Below are 17,658 nucleotides of genomic sequence, written 5' to 3' on the forward strand. Positions count from 1 at the left end.
TCAATTAAAAGATAGGAGCAGAGAAACAGGCTCCATGTTAGAGAAAGGGCTGTGGGGAGCACACTTTAAGTGAAGTGGGCTTGGTAGAAGCCCTGGTAATGAAGAGGGATCAGAAGAAGCCCTGAAGATCCAAGAAGGCAGCTGAAGGTTGGCAAGGCTACTGGATAAAAGGCACCCCTTTTGGACTGTAGTAAACTGCTTGGCGCGGCCGAAGAGCTGAAGTTGTGTCTGTGAGTTGGTGCTTGATTGCAGTCTCGGGAATCCAGAAGGAAGAAATCTCAGGAGGCAAGATTATAACCTTGCAAGGTGGGCCGTTGTTGAAGCCATCCAAGTTGGAGTGACTTGTGGACAGAATTCCAAGATAAGATCTTTGAAGGTGAAGATTGGAAACCCTCATGAGAGAGATTATTGAGTTTGGTTGACTCACAGTGTTTCTAATGTCTGGGTGGGTTGCTGAGAAATCCATGGAATCTATTTTGTTCACCTCTGCCACCTACAGTGTGTTCTGTCAGTTTGCTTGTTAAACCTCATAGTGACCCTGAATTTTAGATTGCAAAATGAATATTGTAAATTGCTTTATCTTTCTGATCTTGTTTAGTAAAGTTTATTTTTGTTTGTTCAAAACCCGTGGAATCTTGTGGCTTTCTTCACTGAGCAAGTGTCTTAAATCTGAAACTTGGGTCTACAATAAACAAAATGTTCTTGGTCCCTAACCAGATCCTACCAACAGCCTAAAGGTCTGGCCAATGATCATAACAATATAAACAGATACAGAGCTAGCTGAGCTCTGTTGATGATCCCAGTGATACAGTGTAGGCAGCTGAAAAAGACAAGGGCTAGATCCAGAAGCTGAGAATAAGTAAATATATAGATGCTGCACCTGTTTCTGTTACTTGAAGGTATCATTGGTGGATCTAAGCCATTCAGACTGAGTTGAGAGGTTCTGTATGCGTGTACTCTCTGTGGTGAAGACCATGCCTATGCAACTCGGGTTGGCTTTGAGTCACTGTTGGCTGGGGGTCAGACTACCTCCGAGAAGAGGAGCTGAAATTCTTCATGAGGAGGACAGACTTCTGAAGGACTTTGTGTCTGAGATTGATGACATATATGTTGAGTAAACTGCCCAGCCAATTCTATCCATCTTAGTTGTAACTGCTGTTTAGTATTTAATGCAATTTATTATCGACCGCAATTTGCCTGCTAATTCAAGTTCAACTTATGTTGATTCTGGGCTTTCGTGTATAGGTGGTTACCCAAGACAGTATTTACTGTTTGCTTTGTTTGGACTCTTGTCCAGTAAAAAATATTTTGTTTAGCTGTGGAATCTTGTGGCCTTAATTATTTCAGTAAATAATTGGGGTTTCAAATTTCACCTTTTAAAGAAAGCTACTGCTTTCGACCAAGATCATAACAGCAAATAGAGAGCAAGTCATATGCAATAACCCAATCAATTCAATGGTAATTGATGTGATTAGGATGAGTGGCTCATAATAAACCAGTTGAATGGAGTTAAGCTGCCCTGACAAAGCTGCTATTAGAATATCCAAAGAACATTCTGTCCGAGAGTGACAGGGTTTATATTGCAGTGACCTTGCTGCAACTACACAGCACCAGGTGGAATCCCAGTGGGTATACTCACATTTGTTCAAATATTGACTATATTGTGTTGTCTCGCCTGTGCTACAGTTACTATGCCTCACACTTCAAATCTAGATTCTGTAGGGAGAAACATTCCCTCAACAATCTTAAAATATCATTGCATGAACTGGCAAGGGCATTTTTAGCAGTGGATATTGGAGACTTGCCTGCAGCTATCAAAGAGGTTTAACAAATAAAGCCCTGAACAGAAATGCAGGCAAACCCACAGTGAGGACACAACTAATGAATGTTAACTATACAGGTAGCCCACAATATGAACACACTTGCCTGAGATACAGAGCATTGTCTGAGATACAAAGGCTTGGCTATTGATGTAACTGCGAGTGCCTGGAATACAGTAGGGAAATAATTTGTGCATACAGGATATCAAACAGTTAAAATGAACTCCATCTGACTAACAACTCACAATCAACCTCATATAAACTGCTTCTGAAACCGAAGCAACATAATTCTAATTAACTAATTAAAGTAACTATTTCTAAACATTATGATAAAAGCAAAATGCTGCAGATGCTGGTGAAATCTGAAACAAAAACAAAAATAGCTGGAAAAACTCGCTGGAAAACTCAGACCTGCTGAGATTTTCCAGCTATTTTTGTTTTTATTTCTAAACCTTACTTGATAAAGAGGACAAAATTGTTATTGCAACAACAGGAAAGCAAAATACTGAGGATGTTGGAACATATAAAAACAGAAATTGCTGGAAATACTTAATAGGTCTGGCAGCATCCGTGGAGAGAGAAACAGAGTTAATGACCTTGATTTTCCAGTGGCTATGGGCATACTGACATTGGGATTGTATGGGCTCCTGAGTCTGCTCATGTAATCTGCACTCCAGCCAGCACCACCTTCTGGGAGGCAACCTTTACGTTGGCTGCCTCATGATGGGCTGGGCCTCAATTTGAAGGCCCAATCAGAGGATCTGCAGCAATAGTTCCAGTTTCGTAGATGTTGGGAAATGCATTTTTGTTTAAAGAGTCCCATGCAATAAGTATTTGTGAAAAGCTAGAAAAAGGCAAGGGTTTTTAATTTTACTTTCAATGTCCTTACACCAACAAGACATGACACAATAGCACAACCCAATTACAGGAGGGAATTGATTTGTTCGAACTTGCTGGAGGCCACATGATGCCAAGTGAATGCCTGAGGCACTGAGGCCGAAGCACACGTGATTTTGCCTCCCAATTGCTGTTCCCAAACTTGCTTAAAAAAAAAAGTTTTGACGCTTACCGGCACCAAGAAAAATATCAGTCTTCGCTATCTGAGGGTGGAATAGATAAAAACCTGACAATCACCTTGATGAAATCATGGCAAAAAGTCGGCACAACAAACCCAAATATCTATTATTCAAATGTGAAGTCTATGGTACCAACTCATATATGAACAAATGTGAAACAAAGTAAATTTACAATTTACCACCGAGGCATTAAGTGGTGCCTGGACAAAAAGTAAACCTGGCAGAGAGTTCTCGATGCTCATTCCCCAGTTTGGCAGACTTTCCATTCAGTAATGTCAATGAAGGAGAATAAGGCAGGGTTCTGGCACAGATATGCAATCGTCCCCAGCAGAGAGACTTCTCATGTCCCCTGATTTCCACATTAAAAGGGATTTTACGCCCCACCAGATTTGAATTTTGTCATGAAAAGCCAGTTACAGTTACAAATTACTTACGGGCACATTGAACTTTTTAAGGAAGAGATGTGTGTCTTTTAAAGAAATAAAAGCAAGGAGACTGAGCAAAAAATGGCTGATAATATAAAATGACCACTTCCTGGAAAAATCCCTATGCAGATTATGCTGACAGACCAGTCCTAAGAGTAGGTAGAATATCGCACCTAAAAAAGGTGTCATGGCCTTCTTCAGGCAGAGACACTGGAAAGGGAGCTAGGCAGGATGCAAAAGACTGAAATTTAATCTCTTGTGGTTGTGGAGACAAAAGACAGATTATCACATTTTAGGAGTCATCTAAAATCCATCTCCTGTTGATTCATGTTTCAGAGGGCGGCATTTTACGCCGGCGAGATTTTATGGTCCCACCAAAGTCACTGGACTTTTGAATGGCTTGCCACATTTTAGGACCCCACCCCCACCATGACAGGGATGTAAAATTCCACCCAGAATTTGTAAAATAGTTGGAAATCAAAGAAAACGGACTCTGGGTGCGAGGCATGGTTCTTTTCCCACACAGGAATACAGAGGGAACAATGGGTTTAAAAGCCAGATGCAGAGCTGGTGTGTCGTGTGTGTGAGACAGTAACAAGAAGACAAGCTAGTCACCCCTGCAGTTACAGGTGAAGTCCCCACCTCTCACTCACTCTCTCTCTCTCTCTGTTGCTGGAAGCAAGGCAGCCAAAGCCACAATCAAAAAAGAAATAGGACAGCTTCTTCAGCTATCCTGTAGGGCCAAGGCCTGAACTTTAGCCTTGGCGGACGCACGTGAAGCAGGCCCTGACCACGATTGGCCCCTGACCATGATTTCACGTTGGATGGCCAATTAAGGCCCGCCCAGCATGAAACATGTCTTCCCAATGGTCGGGAAGGGCTGGGGGAGGCGGAGTCCTTCAGGCGCAGGATCTAAAGGTGACCCAGCGGGCAGCTTAAAAACGGCAGAGGCAGCTTCTTGAAGGCTGCCAGGGAGGAATCGTATATTCTGCATTCTGGAAACTGAAGCTACGGCCTCAACAGCAGCTGGAGACATCAGGCAGGAGGGCAGGTCGGATGGGCACCCGGCCCCTCGCTTTTCCGACGAGTGCCTCGCTGTGCTCTTGGAGGAGGTAGCTGCCAGGAGGGACACCCTCATTCCCATAGACGGAAGGAGGAGACCAGACAAAAAAAGCCTGGGAGGAGGTGACAGCCGAGGTCAGCAGCCATGATGTTGTACGGCGCACATGGGTGGAGTGCCGCAAAAGGTTCAACGATCTGCTGTGCTCGGGAAGGGTGAGTACCTTGTTGGCATGGATCAGTGTGGAGAAGTGTTAATGTCTGGCAGTCCCCTCAAAGAGCTCAGGGGTGTTAGAGTCTGAGTGCCAATTGTCAATGATGCCGGAGCTGGCCAAGGGGGTGAGCCCAGGCTGCTTGGACTGAGTGTCTTGTGGCTCGAGGGCCACGACTCGGATGTGCTCTGCCAGGTGCTCCTCAGCTGGGGTTGGCCAGGCTGCAATGGTGCTGCAGGTAGAGAGTGGACTAATCGATGCTCCTCTGTCCTTTCAGTAGAAGATGAGCCATAGCCAAACAGAAAGGTCACGGACAGCTGGAGCCTCCCTAAACCTCCTAATGTTGACAAGATTTGAGCTGGATGCCTTGGAGCTGGAGAGCCGCCAAGCACCTCGTTCAGTCGGTTGGAGAGACTTGGGTGTCAGATGAAGGTAAGAATGCGGTGCACAGCGGTGAGAGTTTCGGATGGTGCAAACATTCTTGTGTAGTCTCATCATGGATTAGAGCCTCAAAACTAGCATCCCCATTGATCATTGAAAGACAATGGCACCATGATGCGGGTCTCCCTTGTCTCACCAGGGTGCCTGGCATGGACAGTGACAGTGGGATGACTTAAACTAATAACGTCATTATTTTCTCTCAGATTCACTAGCAGGCACTCATTCACAGGACCAATGAGCCACCCCTGACACCAGAGGGCCACTGGGTTTCAGCTGCACCTGCGTCACCGCTCTCTGAATTAGGCACCAGTGCAGATATCAGCACTTTGGTGGGGGTTAGATTTTCAGCTAGAATGTCGGTGCAAAGCGGTGAGGGCAGTTCACATTCTCTTGAGATGCAGGTAGGAGGCAGAGAGTGCACAGGGAGGAGGACTACTGGGGACCAAGACGATGCTGAGTCAAAGGTAGATGATGAGCCTCTGGACTTATCTATTAGGTGGCAGATGCTGGATGTCCAGTGAGATGTGCAGGAGGATCAGGCAGAGATACACCAGGATCTGCGTGCCATGGACTCTGTTGTGGAGGAGCCCATGTGGAGCATAAGCACTGTGTTGACCCTCATGGGTGAGTGTATTGCCTCGTCCATTGAGAGAGTAGTGGCTCTCATGGAGAGGCGTCTCCAGAGACAGAATCAGGGGTTCCTGGGGTTGCACTCGGACCTACAAGCCCTCACACAGGAAATGACCTCAGGTGGTCAGTGCATGATGGAGATGGATGAAGCACCCAGTATCTCAGCTGGTTGCCCGTCCATTAATGGCGAGCAGGGAGGTCCAGAGTGACCTCACATTGATTCATGAGCTGCTTGTTATCTCTGCGGGCTCCTCTCAGGGCTCTGGATGATGGCTTCAATTCCTCTGCCCCTCTGCCAGTGACCATGGCATCTGATGAGGCTGCAGCAACTGGGGTGATGCCAGGTGTGGCACTGGCCACTCCCTCCTGGGCATGTTGGGTAATGTTTTGTTTATATGTTTACTGGTGTGGAAATGAATTCCAGAGATGGTAATGTTACTTTGTTTTGGGTGTGAAAATTATATAAATTTTGCTTTTGCCGTAATGGCCTGAGTTTGCTTTGCTTTATGTTGGTTCAGGGTACGCCAGTGTGTAATGCTGGAAGTGAGTGCCTGGCTACTTTATTGAAGAGGCATTGAGTGGACTTTGGGTGCAAATAAAAGGGTCATTTCATACATCCAGGATGGAGGCGGCAGCCCTGGCATGAGGTGGAAGCAGACCTTTGGCAGCCTAGCTGAAGGATCATTGGATCAGGGCATCCCTGGTGTCCCTGACTCCCTGTAGGTTACCAAAGTCTGGCTCTATGCCCTCAGTATTCTCCTCACTGTGCTCCTCTTCAGGCTCATTACTGGATTCACCCTCTGTGGCCTGTGCAGGTGCATCAAGATCTTCTTCCTCCAATGGGTTCCCCCTTGCCAGTGTCAGATTGTGGAGAGTGCAGAATGCAGCCACGATCAGTGACATCCACTCTGGGGGGTATTGTAGTGCTCCCCCTGAAGCACATCTTCAGAAGGCCTATGGTCCTCTCTATCACTGCCCTTGTGGAAGCATGACTCCTATTATAAGGCTGCTGTGCCTCTGTTCTTGGGTGGCGGAGAGGGGTCATAAACCACCTTTTCAACCCTTGTCCCCCAGCAACCATCCATCCAGCAGGGCTGGAGCACTGAAGAGCCTCAGCACCCAGGGGTGTCTCAGGATGTAAGCATCATGGGAGCTGCTTGGGTACCTTGCACAGAATTGTAGAATCAGCATCCTGTGGTCACAAACTATATGGACGTTCATGGAGTGGAAGCCCTTCCTGTTGACAAAGGCACCTAACTGACCCGCTAGCGCCTGGATGGCCACATGTGTGCAGTCGATGGCATCCTGGATCCGGGAGAAGGCAGCAATCATTGCAAAATCTCTGACTCGCTCAGCCTGGCTGACTTCATCCATATGGAAATGAATAAATGTCAATACCCATCTGAACAGAGTTTCTGTCATCAGCTTTTTTTTAAAATACTCATTCAAGGGTTGTGGATTTCACTGGCTGGGCCACCATTTATTGCCCATCCTTAATCATCCTTGAGAAGGTGGTGGTGAGCTGCCTTCTTGAGCTGCTGCAGTTCATGTGGTGTAGATACACCCACAGTGCTGTTAGGGAGGGAGTTTCAGGATTTTGACCCAGCGACAGTGAAGGAACGGCGATATATTTCCAAGTCAGGATGGTGAGTGGATTGGAGGAGAACTTCCAGGTGGTGGTGCTCCTATCTATCAGCTGCCCTTGTTCTTCTAGATGGTAGTGGTCATGGGTTTGGAACATGCTGTCAAAGGAGCCTTGGTGAAGCTTGACACAACTGTGGACATCTGATTGGGAGACTCCACAAAGACCCTCTACTGACCTCTGGAAAGAGCCGGAGGCATAGAAGTTGAGGGCCACTGTGACTTTCAGAACCATTGGCATGGGGTGTCCACCCACACGGTTGGAGGTGATCTCAGGCCCATTATCTCAAAAATGGAAGTCAAAGTCTCCCTCGAGAGGCGGAGCCTCCTTTGGCATTGCACCTCAGACATATTAAAGTAGCTGCATCATTGCCTGTAAACCCTGGCAGCAGGACAGTGGCATCTTCTGCGGTCCTTTCCACCTTGGACTATCTGCTGGTCCTGCGCCCTTTGTGTCTGCGCCTCTCCTCCCACAGGTCGCTCCCCTGGAAGCTGCATTGGGACACCTGGCCATCTCTCCCTTTTCCCCTCTCTTCCTCCTCAGAGGAGTTGCCTCCAGCGGAGACCACAATCCCCATTCCCAGGGTTACGGAAGGTTCTCTGACACCTGGAAGGATCCACATGGTTAAAATCCTCCGGGGGCCCTGGAGACACCTGTGAGACTTGAAATGAAGCCTAGAGATGCTACAACTTAAGCTCAGATCTGAAATGAAGCTGTCAAGTTCAAATAAGCAACCAGTCGCAAACTAACTCCTAAACTCCTCACTATTTACACTGGCAATGCTGCTGACCCTTTGTACCTTGCCCTTGGACGAGATTTTGCAAAATGTGGGCTGCCTGCCTGCCCGTTTTGCCTGTGCGACGAGTGTGAAATCGTCCGGGCAATGTAAAATCTGGATCAGTTGGGATTTTAATGGCCTTAAGTGGCCTTTTAATTGATATCGGGTCTGGCTCTGACAGCCGCACTCACCCGCCGACCTGAAGATTGCGTGTGTGCAGGATGGTGTCGGGATGCTTACCCGACGTCGTCTCTCATGGTTTTACGCCTGATGGGGTTGGGCGCATGCTGGCCCGCGAGGCATAAAGTTCTGCTCTAAGTGTCTCCAAACCAATTGCAAAACTACCAAAGTCAGGTCTACCAGAATTATCCAACTTCACAGCCATTACATTTTGTCATCTATGCCCCACGGACAAGCCAAAGACTGATTTGTATATCTTTTTAAACTTTTATTTGGACTCTAAACTTCTCATTTTTGATCTGTGTGTACATGTGTTGCATTTTTATGATTTTTCTCGTATTTTTGGTAACTAATAAACTTACTCTTTCTTTGACTCAGGAAAGCCTGGTTAAATTGGCTCCTTCTGAAAAAAACGAATACATTTGGACTTGGAAAAGTATCCACGGGTGGGAGGGATCCCTTTTAAATTAACCTTGTTGTGACCAATTGAAGGGGTTAAATTAAGGAAGGGAGCCAGCTCATTCTTCCTCATCTGGGAGTTTTTCAAAACTGGGGCCCTTTTTGGGAAGTTTCCAAATTTGGGGGCCTCACCTGAGGATCAGTTGTAATCTTTCCATCGACTTCAGGCAAAGTGAAATGGGGGAAGATATAAAATGGGTGATTTCTGATCAGATAGCTTCAGGTAACTTATCACACAAACCTCCAAACTCAACCCATAATCCCTCCTCCTATCTGCCTTAATCCACCAGCTTCAGATTTGATGAAGGGGAACAACGTTAAGATTCAATGCTTTAAAAGAGAGCAATTTAAAGGTATCCATGAACAAGAATGTGCAAGTGAAAAGTCCCTGATCCCATTAATATAAACTACACTACTGCGCAGGATCCCCTATCGTGAACAATGCTGAGATCAGACACACACAGGAAGCTGCAATCTCTGCTGCCTGTGGTCTCTCAGCAGCTGAGCTGAAGGAAACCCAGGTAAGAGGGAAATACATAAAGATTAATTGGTTCAGAGAACCGAAGGTATTTTGTCCACCATGTACAACTGTTGCTGAAAATAGTCCAGGAATGAATATTAATGAGCAGTTACAAAGGGAATTGTGGTAAGTATATAACAAGAACATAAATCTCACTTATATCTTTTCACATGAATATGCATTGAGAAATTGTGAAAATATGCTACTGTTGTCCTTAAAGAATTTAATCAGCCTATAATCAAAAATTCAAATCAAGAGGCGGTTGAGTGAATGTGAAAAACAACATTCATTGATGTTTGAAGATAAAATTATATGATAGAGTATCATCATTCTTTTTTAATGGGTGATAATAGTTGTGTTAAAATGGAGCAAACACAACCACAAAATTTACAGAAGAACATAACAAATGATATGAATAGGATAAAAAAACAACTGTTTGCTCCAATGAGATTTTTATCAATCAGTCCCACCTACCTTCCTTCTCATGGTAATTTTCAATCCCTATTCTCACCAGAAAAAAAAACACTTTCCCCTTTATTCCCTGGGCGTTAACCATCACCTGGTGAGAGCAGCAAGGTGAAAATCAGACAGGGAGGATTTCATGCCAATTACAGAGGCTAACTGATCTTCCTACTGTTAGTTAAAATGTTAGGAAATCAGTTGGGTTCACTTACTAACTAGCAATCTTCCCATTATAGTTTCCTCCCTGCATTCTATTTATGTGATAAAGACGAAAATCTGTCTTATCAAATCTCGGATTAATATTTATTTCAAAAATTCATTCACATTTTCCTCCTAATTTCCTGCTTGCTTTCTGCTTGCAGCTCTGCTATTTAATTCCTCCCTTCACCACGGCAGTTTGTCTGATCAACAATTGATCAAAACTGCCAAACAATAGGAACAAAAATGCAAACATAAAGCAGCATATCACATCTTTTTAAAAAATCTTTCAGTATTTCACACACACTGAATGACTTTAAACTGCAGAGAGCATTATGTGGCAGTGTGGATATACCCATAGTGATGCCTCCCATTCCCCCACCTCTCAATGGCCCTGCAATCTCCAGTGGCATTAATGCTGGAGGACACTGGTAAGATCAATCTGGCCAGTGTGTGCGTGTGCATGTGCATGTGTGTGTGTCTGCATTTGTGCGCTTAAGTGGTTTGGGAAGCGCTGGTGCAGAGTATGCAGCTTAAGAACTTGATATAACTGCAATTGTGTACAATGAATAAACTGGGATTTGCAAGCCTTAAATACATTTATAAAGGAGTTTATAGCTTAACTGTTGACAATGCTCAATTTTATTCTGGATCCTTGTGTATTAGTGCATCAGTCTGTTTTTTTCAAATGAACGAACTTAAAAACATGCACCTCCATGTCTTAAAACTAGTTTTAACATGTTCAATGTCTCAGGTACATATTTATATCCAGTTCACACACCTATGGTTAGGCATTCTTATGCAATTCCATAATCCAGAAAATTCCAATCTCAGAAATGCCTATAGGTCCCAAACATTCTGGACTGGAAAGTTTACAGTGTACCAAGACAACAGCCTTAGATATTGGGCTATGTTTGGCCATAATTTGAAGTTGAAAACAGATGGAAATTATTATTATTTACTCAAAATAAATCAGAAAGAAAAGTAGAAAGGGAGCAGGATCTGCTGTGTACAGTATGTTTGATTGCCATGGTAGAATATTCACTAAAATCCATACTTTTTCAGGAAAAGACAACATTGCTTAATTACTGTGGCATATCAAAAATTACTTTAAAAATCCATTCAACCTATCTCGCACTTCTGCAGAGCCCAAAGAGCCGATTAAATAACAAATCCATTCTTACAACTAAGCAGATTGCTGTAACTTATTTTAAGATTCAACCCTATTACATGACATTTTAATTTATTTTTTCACTCCTACAGTTAGTGAACAACTCTGCATTGTTCCATCAGACCAATGAAATGAAACCTGTAATCCTTCTTGAAACAGCTTTGCTTGGTGCATCTACTTTCCTTACATCTAAAGAAATGTCACTAAACTTTAAGCATTTGCTTAAAGTGTCACATTTTTCCCTAAGGCATCCAGCTTTTTCCTTTGATACCACTGGAGCAAGACAACTGCATACCGTCGTTTTTAAATATGTTGGTATCAGAAAAATAGACGATGGCTCCAAAATCTGTTTGTTCCTTCATCGTGATTAGAGAGTTCAATACATTTGATCTTTTAGTCAGAGGGAGAGCTATGAGAACGGAAATGTATCATACTGAGTGCACAATGGACATTGGTTTCAATTTAATTCTGGTCATGCCAAAATAATGACTTAAATTGATTGTGTTACAATGCATCTATTTTTCACATTCTTTACTATAGAGTCAGACTGGATCAATCCGTCTGATGTGCAAACTATATATTCTGGAGTTGTAGAAAAACTGCTTATATAGACATAATTTAAATTAATTAGTTTCTGGGTACATATAAAACTAGAGATAAGATATGGGAGAGCAAGGGAGCCTGCAGCAGAGAATCATGGAATCATAAAATGGTTACAACACAGAAGGAGACCATTCAGTCTTGTGTCCATGACATATTTCTCAAATCTCTCCTGAGCCCACGCCTACTCCTGATCTTCTATTTGCTCCACCTGCTCCACCCCTTCTCTTCAACAGTATAAAACTCATCATATTTCTACTTCTCTTCATCTCCGAAGAAGAATCATATAATGTCATAGTGGTATTGTCACTGGGCTAGTAGACCCAGAGTAATGCTTTGGGGACCTGAGTTCAAATTCCACCATGGCAGATGGTGGGATTCAATAAAAGTCTGGAATTAAAAGTTGGATGATGACCATGAAACCATTCTTGATTATTATAAAAACTTATCTGGTTTACTAATTCCCTTTAGGGAAGGAAATCTGTTGTCCTTACCTGGTCTGGCCTACATGTTACTACAGACCCACAGCAATGTGGTTGACTTAAAAAATGCCCTCTGAACAAGGGCAATTAGGGACGGGCAGTAAATGCTGGCCTAGTCATGTTGCCCACATCCCATGAATGCATAAAAAAAAGCACTGTTTTTCTCTCTCTACAGATGCTGCCAGACCTAATAAGTTTTTCCAGCATCCACAGTATTTTGCTTTTATTTTAGTGTTTAATTGATTGCCACTTCTCTTCCAGGAACGCCAACCTTGAAGACGTACTGCTCTTCTCTCCGACAGGATTTCCATTTGCCTCTTTCACTATGTTCACCTTCATTGTTTTCCATTTCCCTCCTGGTATTTGACAAGGTGTTTATCAAAACTCGCTTTCACAGCCATATTTCCTTCCTCAGGGACTGATCCCATCTCTGACTTACCCCACGTGTATTCCAACTGAAGTTCCATCCCTCTTGTTTTGAATCCACCCAGGATTACAGATATCTCCAGGACATACAACGCTCCTCGGACTGCTATTCTTGTTGCATCCTGAGATCCACACTCAGTGCCATGCGGCACTACATGAACACACTCGACCTCTCCCTTCAGCAGCTCCAACTCACTCTATCTCTAAGCTGTCCTTGTTCCAAGTTTTATTTTATTCTTCATCTCATCCAACGCCTCAACAAGAAACTTTTTCTCTTCCTTTCAGGCAAGCTTCAACAACTTATTGATACCAATGCCCATCCGGGACCCTCCACCCCTTTCCATCCCTCTGACCCCATCCCTTCTTCTAATCCCAGCCCTTGCCATGTATTCATCATACCCTCTGATCTTCTCCTCTCTGATGCTGAAAGTTCAGTTACTTAACAAAGGACTCAGTTTCATTCCCTTACGCCCTCACCTCAATGAATTTTGGGCTGGGCACAATGCTCCACTCTTCTTCCATCACCTATGGCTCTATGCTCACTTCTTTAGGCAAGAGTCCTCTTCCTACTCAATGGAGCCTTTCACCTGCCTCCAATTTTCTTCCTCCACCTGGACTCTTCCCCTTGGCCTCTTGACCTTTTCATTGAGAACTGTTGGCATGATGTTGGCCGTCATTGTTTCTCTGCTCCCCTTACCCACTCTAAACTGTCTCCTTCTGAACGTGCTGCACTCTGTTCTCTCAGGTCCAACCATGACTTTGTTATCAAACCTGCCGAAAAGGGTGGCGCTATTGTTGGCTGGTGTACTGACCTCTACCTTGCAGAGGCTGAGCGCCAACTCTCAGGCACATCTTCCTAACTCCCCCAGCCCATGACTCCACCACTGAACATCAAGCCATTGTTTCCAGGACTGTCACTGATCTCATCTCCTCTGGAGAGCTTCCATCCCCAGCTTCTAACCTCATGGTCTCCCAACCCCACACAAACCACTTCCACCTCCATCCCAAAATCCACAAACAGGACAGACCCAGTAGACCCATCATGCCAGCTTGTTCCTGCCCCACATAACTCATTTCTTCCACCTTGACTCCATTCTCTCCCCCCTTGTCCAGTTTCTTTTCATCTACATCCATGATTCCTCTGATGCCATACGTCATATAAACAATTTCCAGTTTCCTGGCCCTAACCGCCTCCTCTTCACCATGGACATCCAATCCCTCTACACCTCCATCCCCCACCAGAATGGTCTGAGGGCTTTCCGCTTCTTCCTCGAATAGAGGCCCAAACAATCCCCATCCATCACCGCTCTCCTCCGTCTGGCTGAACTTGTTCTCTCACTGAACAATTTCTCATTTAACTTGTCTCACCTCTTCCAAATAAAAGGTGTGGCTATGGGTATCCATGTGGGCCCCAGTTATGCCTGTCTTTTTGTGGGGTATGTGGAACATTCATCATTCCAGTCCTACTCAGGCCCCTTCCCACAACTCTTTTTTCAGTGCATCAAATGACTGCTTTGGTGTCGCTTCATGCTCTTGTCTGGACATGGAAACATTAGTCAATTTTGCTTTTCATTTCCACCGCTCTATCACTATCACTAAATGCAGACTGGGTGGCTGCTTTGCTGAACACCTTCGGTCTGTCTGCAAGCATGACCCAGGCCTTCTTGTCACTTGCCATCTCCAACATTTCCCTTTCCTTCCTTGACCTCTCTGTTCCCATTTATGGTGATAGACTGTCTACCAATATTCATTACAAACCCACCAACTCCCAAAACTACCTCAACTACACCTCCTCATTCCCTACTTCTGGTAAGGACTCCATTCCATTCTCCCAGTTCCTCCATCTCTTTTGCAACTATTCCTTTGCCACTGCCTTCCAAAATAGTGTTTCAGACATGTCTTCCTTATTTCTGAGCTGAGGTTCCCCCCCCACACTGTGGCTGACAGGACCCTCAACCGTGTCTGACCCATCTCCTGCACTTCTGCCCTCCCCCCTTCCCTTTCCTCCCTCAAAATCCTTGTCCTCACTTTTCACCCCACCAGCATCCGCGCATAAAAGAATTATCGTCCACCAATTCTGCCAACTTCAGCGTGATGCCACCACCAAATAGATCTTCCCCTCACCCCACTGTTGGCATTCCATAGGGACCGTTCCCTTTGTGACACTCTGGTCCACTCCTCCAACACCCCCAACACTCATCCCCTTCCCATGGCATCTTCCCATGCAATCACAGAAGGTGTAACACCTGCCCCTTTACTTCCTGCCTCCTCACTGTCCAAGGCCCCAAACACTCCTTCCAGGTGAAGCAGCATTTCACTTGTACTTCCTTCAATTTAGTTACTGCATTCGCTGCTCCCAATGCGGTTTCCTCTACATTGGAGAGACTAAACGCAGACTGGATGACCGCTTTGCAGAACACCTTCAGTCTGTCCACAGGCATGACCCAGACCTCCCTGTTGCTTGCCATTTCAACACTCCACCCTGCTCTCTTGCCCACATGTCCGTCTTTGGCCTGCTGCAATGTTCCATTGAAGCTCAACGCAAACTGCAGGAACAGCACCTCATCTTCCGATTAGGCACTTTACATCCTTCCGGACTTAACATTGAGTTCAACAACTTCAGCCTGTGGACTCTTTCCTCCATTTTGATATCTATATTTCTCACCAACCACCTCCCACCACAGGGCCAGTTTGTAATGTTTTGCTTTCAGAGAGCGCTCATCCTTGTTCTGCTATTAACACGCTCTGCCACCTGACCTTTATGCTGCTACTGTCTCCGGCCTTAGTGTTTAACACTATCATTATCATTCCCATTACCCGGTCTCCATGACATCTTTATCAATCTCTCATTAACTCCTACCTATCCCTGACCTTTTATTTTGCTCCATCTGCTCCATCCCCTCTTAAACAACGTAAAACCCATCTTGTTTTTAGCTCTCTTCAGCTCTGAAGAAGTCATATGGGCTCCAAACATTAACTCTTTTTCTCTCTCCACTGATGCTGCCAAACCTGCTGAGCTTTTCCAGCATCTTTTTGTTTTTATTTCAGATTTCCAGCGTCCTCACAATGTTATTTTTATTCAGTCTATCACATTTTCGCCAGCTCTTTACAAGAACAACTCAGCTAGCTCCACAACCCCACCTTTTCTCCGTAGCCCTGCAATATTTTTTTCTCTTCAGATAATTACCCAATTCCCTTTTAGCTACATATCTACAAGGTGTGAAATTACAGTCTTGGAACAGGTCCAGATTTTAAATTTGCTCTGTAAACAGAATCTTTGCAGAGTCATACAGCAACTCGAGCCCATGCATACACTATCCCTTCTTCCCTGTACTGATTCCCCACTCGCATGCCATCAATCCTATTAGACATCATATAACAAGACATTGGTTTACCAGTCCTTCTGAAGAAAAATAAATTGCTTCTCCGTTTCTCTCAGCCGCGACTGAAACCTACCTCTTAAGCCAGGTTCTCTCTGAGCTTGAAGCAAGTTTGCGGAGAAAACCAGTTCTGGGAAACAGGTGTTCCTTCACTTCCCTGTAGCTCTGCCAACTGTGGCCAGTGTAAAAACAAGACTCCAAACCTGTCTGCAAGACTGAAGGGCAGACAAACAAACCGCAGTTCTAATTCTGGTAATTCCTTCCTAATCCTTCTTGATCACCTTGGAGAAATAAATCCTATGAAAGGATAATCTTTCATAAGTGATTTACACAATAAAATGTCACTTGTGTTCAATCATACATGTATTTGCATTTGAAAGCCGACTACAAGGAAAGGGGATTGGAATTCTGAAAAAAAGGATGTGTGCAGTATTGGGAAAAGAAGCCATGGAAAGGAAGTATCAGCACATACTTTGTAAAACTAACCTAGAGTTTGCAATTCTAATAAAAGATAACTGACTCAAATATGATTTTGCATTGTTAACAATTCTCAAGAAGGTATAATCGTGAAGATTCATGCCAATTTGCCTAGTTTTGCTTGACTATGATTTCCCAACAAAAGTGCATTTACATTCCCACTTGCTCATGGGTGATATAACTATAGCTGGTAGATATTTGCAACATATGTATATCACTCAGTAATTCAAATTCTCTGCTTGGTTGATGCACACAAGTATCGTGTATAAATGAGAGAAGTTTCAACATTACAGGTCACAGGTGATTTCAAGAATGAGAAAACAGTTTTCACCCAATCAGTTTATACTCAAGGACACCATTGTATAGAAGACAAGCCATGTTCTGTTAGAATAGGTTGTCAGAGATAGAGTGGAAGAGTTTTGAAGTAAGCAGTGGTATTATGGGTTCCCAAATGTGAACTCCAAGTTCAGATTGTTGAAGGTTGTGCTTTAAAGACATTATGTCAGGAAATGATGTGATTTTAATGAAGTGTTGGAGATTGTGCAATCGACTGAAACACCAAAGAGTGGGGTGGAAGATGCGGGAAATGAGCCAAGGATCAATGTCAATAAATTAAATATTAAGCAATGAAAACAGAAAACACAGGAGCTGAAAGCAAGGAATAATATCCCTGCTACATCCACAAAATTGATTATGAATCAAAAGAAAATCACACTGATGGTGTAAGAATATTTCACACTGCTCAGATTGCAGACAGAAATGGATACAGAACTAGAAAGCTAAGATGGAACTGCAAAACAGAATAGTGAGCAAAAGAATTGCAGATTAATAATACAATTTATCACATATCTTCATCCCAACTTGCTTCAAGTTTTTAAAAAATTCATTCATGGGATGTGGGCTTCACTGGCTGGGCCAGCATTTATTGCCCATCCCTAGTTGCCCTTGAGAAGGTAGTGGTGAGCTGCTTTCTTGAACCACTACAATCCATATGGTGCAGGTCCACCCACGGTGCTGTTAGGAAGGGAGTTGCAGGATTTTGACCAGCGACAGTGAAGGAATGGCGATATATTTCTAAGTCTGGGTGGTGAGTGGCTTGGAGGGGAACTTCCAGGTGGTGGTGTTCCCATCTATCTGCTGCCCTTGTCCTTCTAGATGGTAGTGATCGTGGGTTTGGAAGGTGCTGCCTAAGGAGCCATGGTGAAGTCCTGCAGTGCATC

The 17,658-nt window shown here is 44.3% G+C and overlaps 1 protein-coding gene across 1 annotated transcript in view; it reads right to left on the reverse strand.

Moving 5' to 3' along the window:
* The window catches only part of LOC121276107 (cadherin-18-like), a 361,197-nt gene extending 345,108 nt beyond the window's left edge, over positions 1-16,089 (reverse strand). The window contains exon 1 of the mRNA XM_041184065.1: positions 16,038-16,089. The gene's annotated coding sequence lies outside the window, so the exon portion shown is untranslated. The remainder of the gene's footprint in view (positions 1-16,037) is intronic.
* Between the last annotated feature and the right edge of the window lie 1,569 nt (positions 16,090-17,658).

This window comes from Carcharodon carcharias, chromosome 3, assembly GCF_017639515.1.
Source record: "Carcharodon carcharias isolate sCarCar2 chromosome 3, sCarCar2.pri, whole genome shotgun sequence".
Taxonomy (NCBI): Eukaryota; Metazoa; Chordata; class Chondrichthyes; order Lamniformes; family Lamnidae; genus Carcharodon; species Carcharodon carcharias.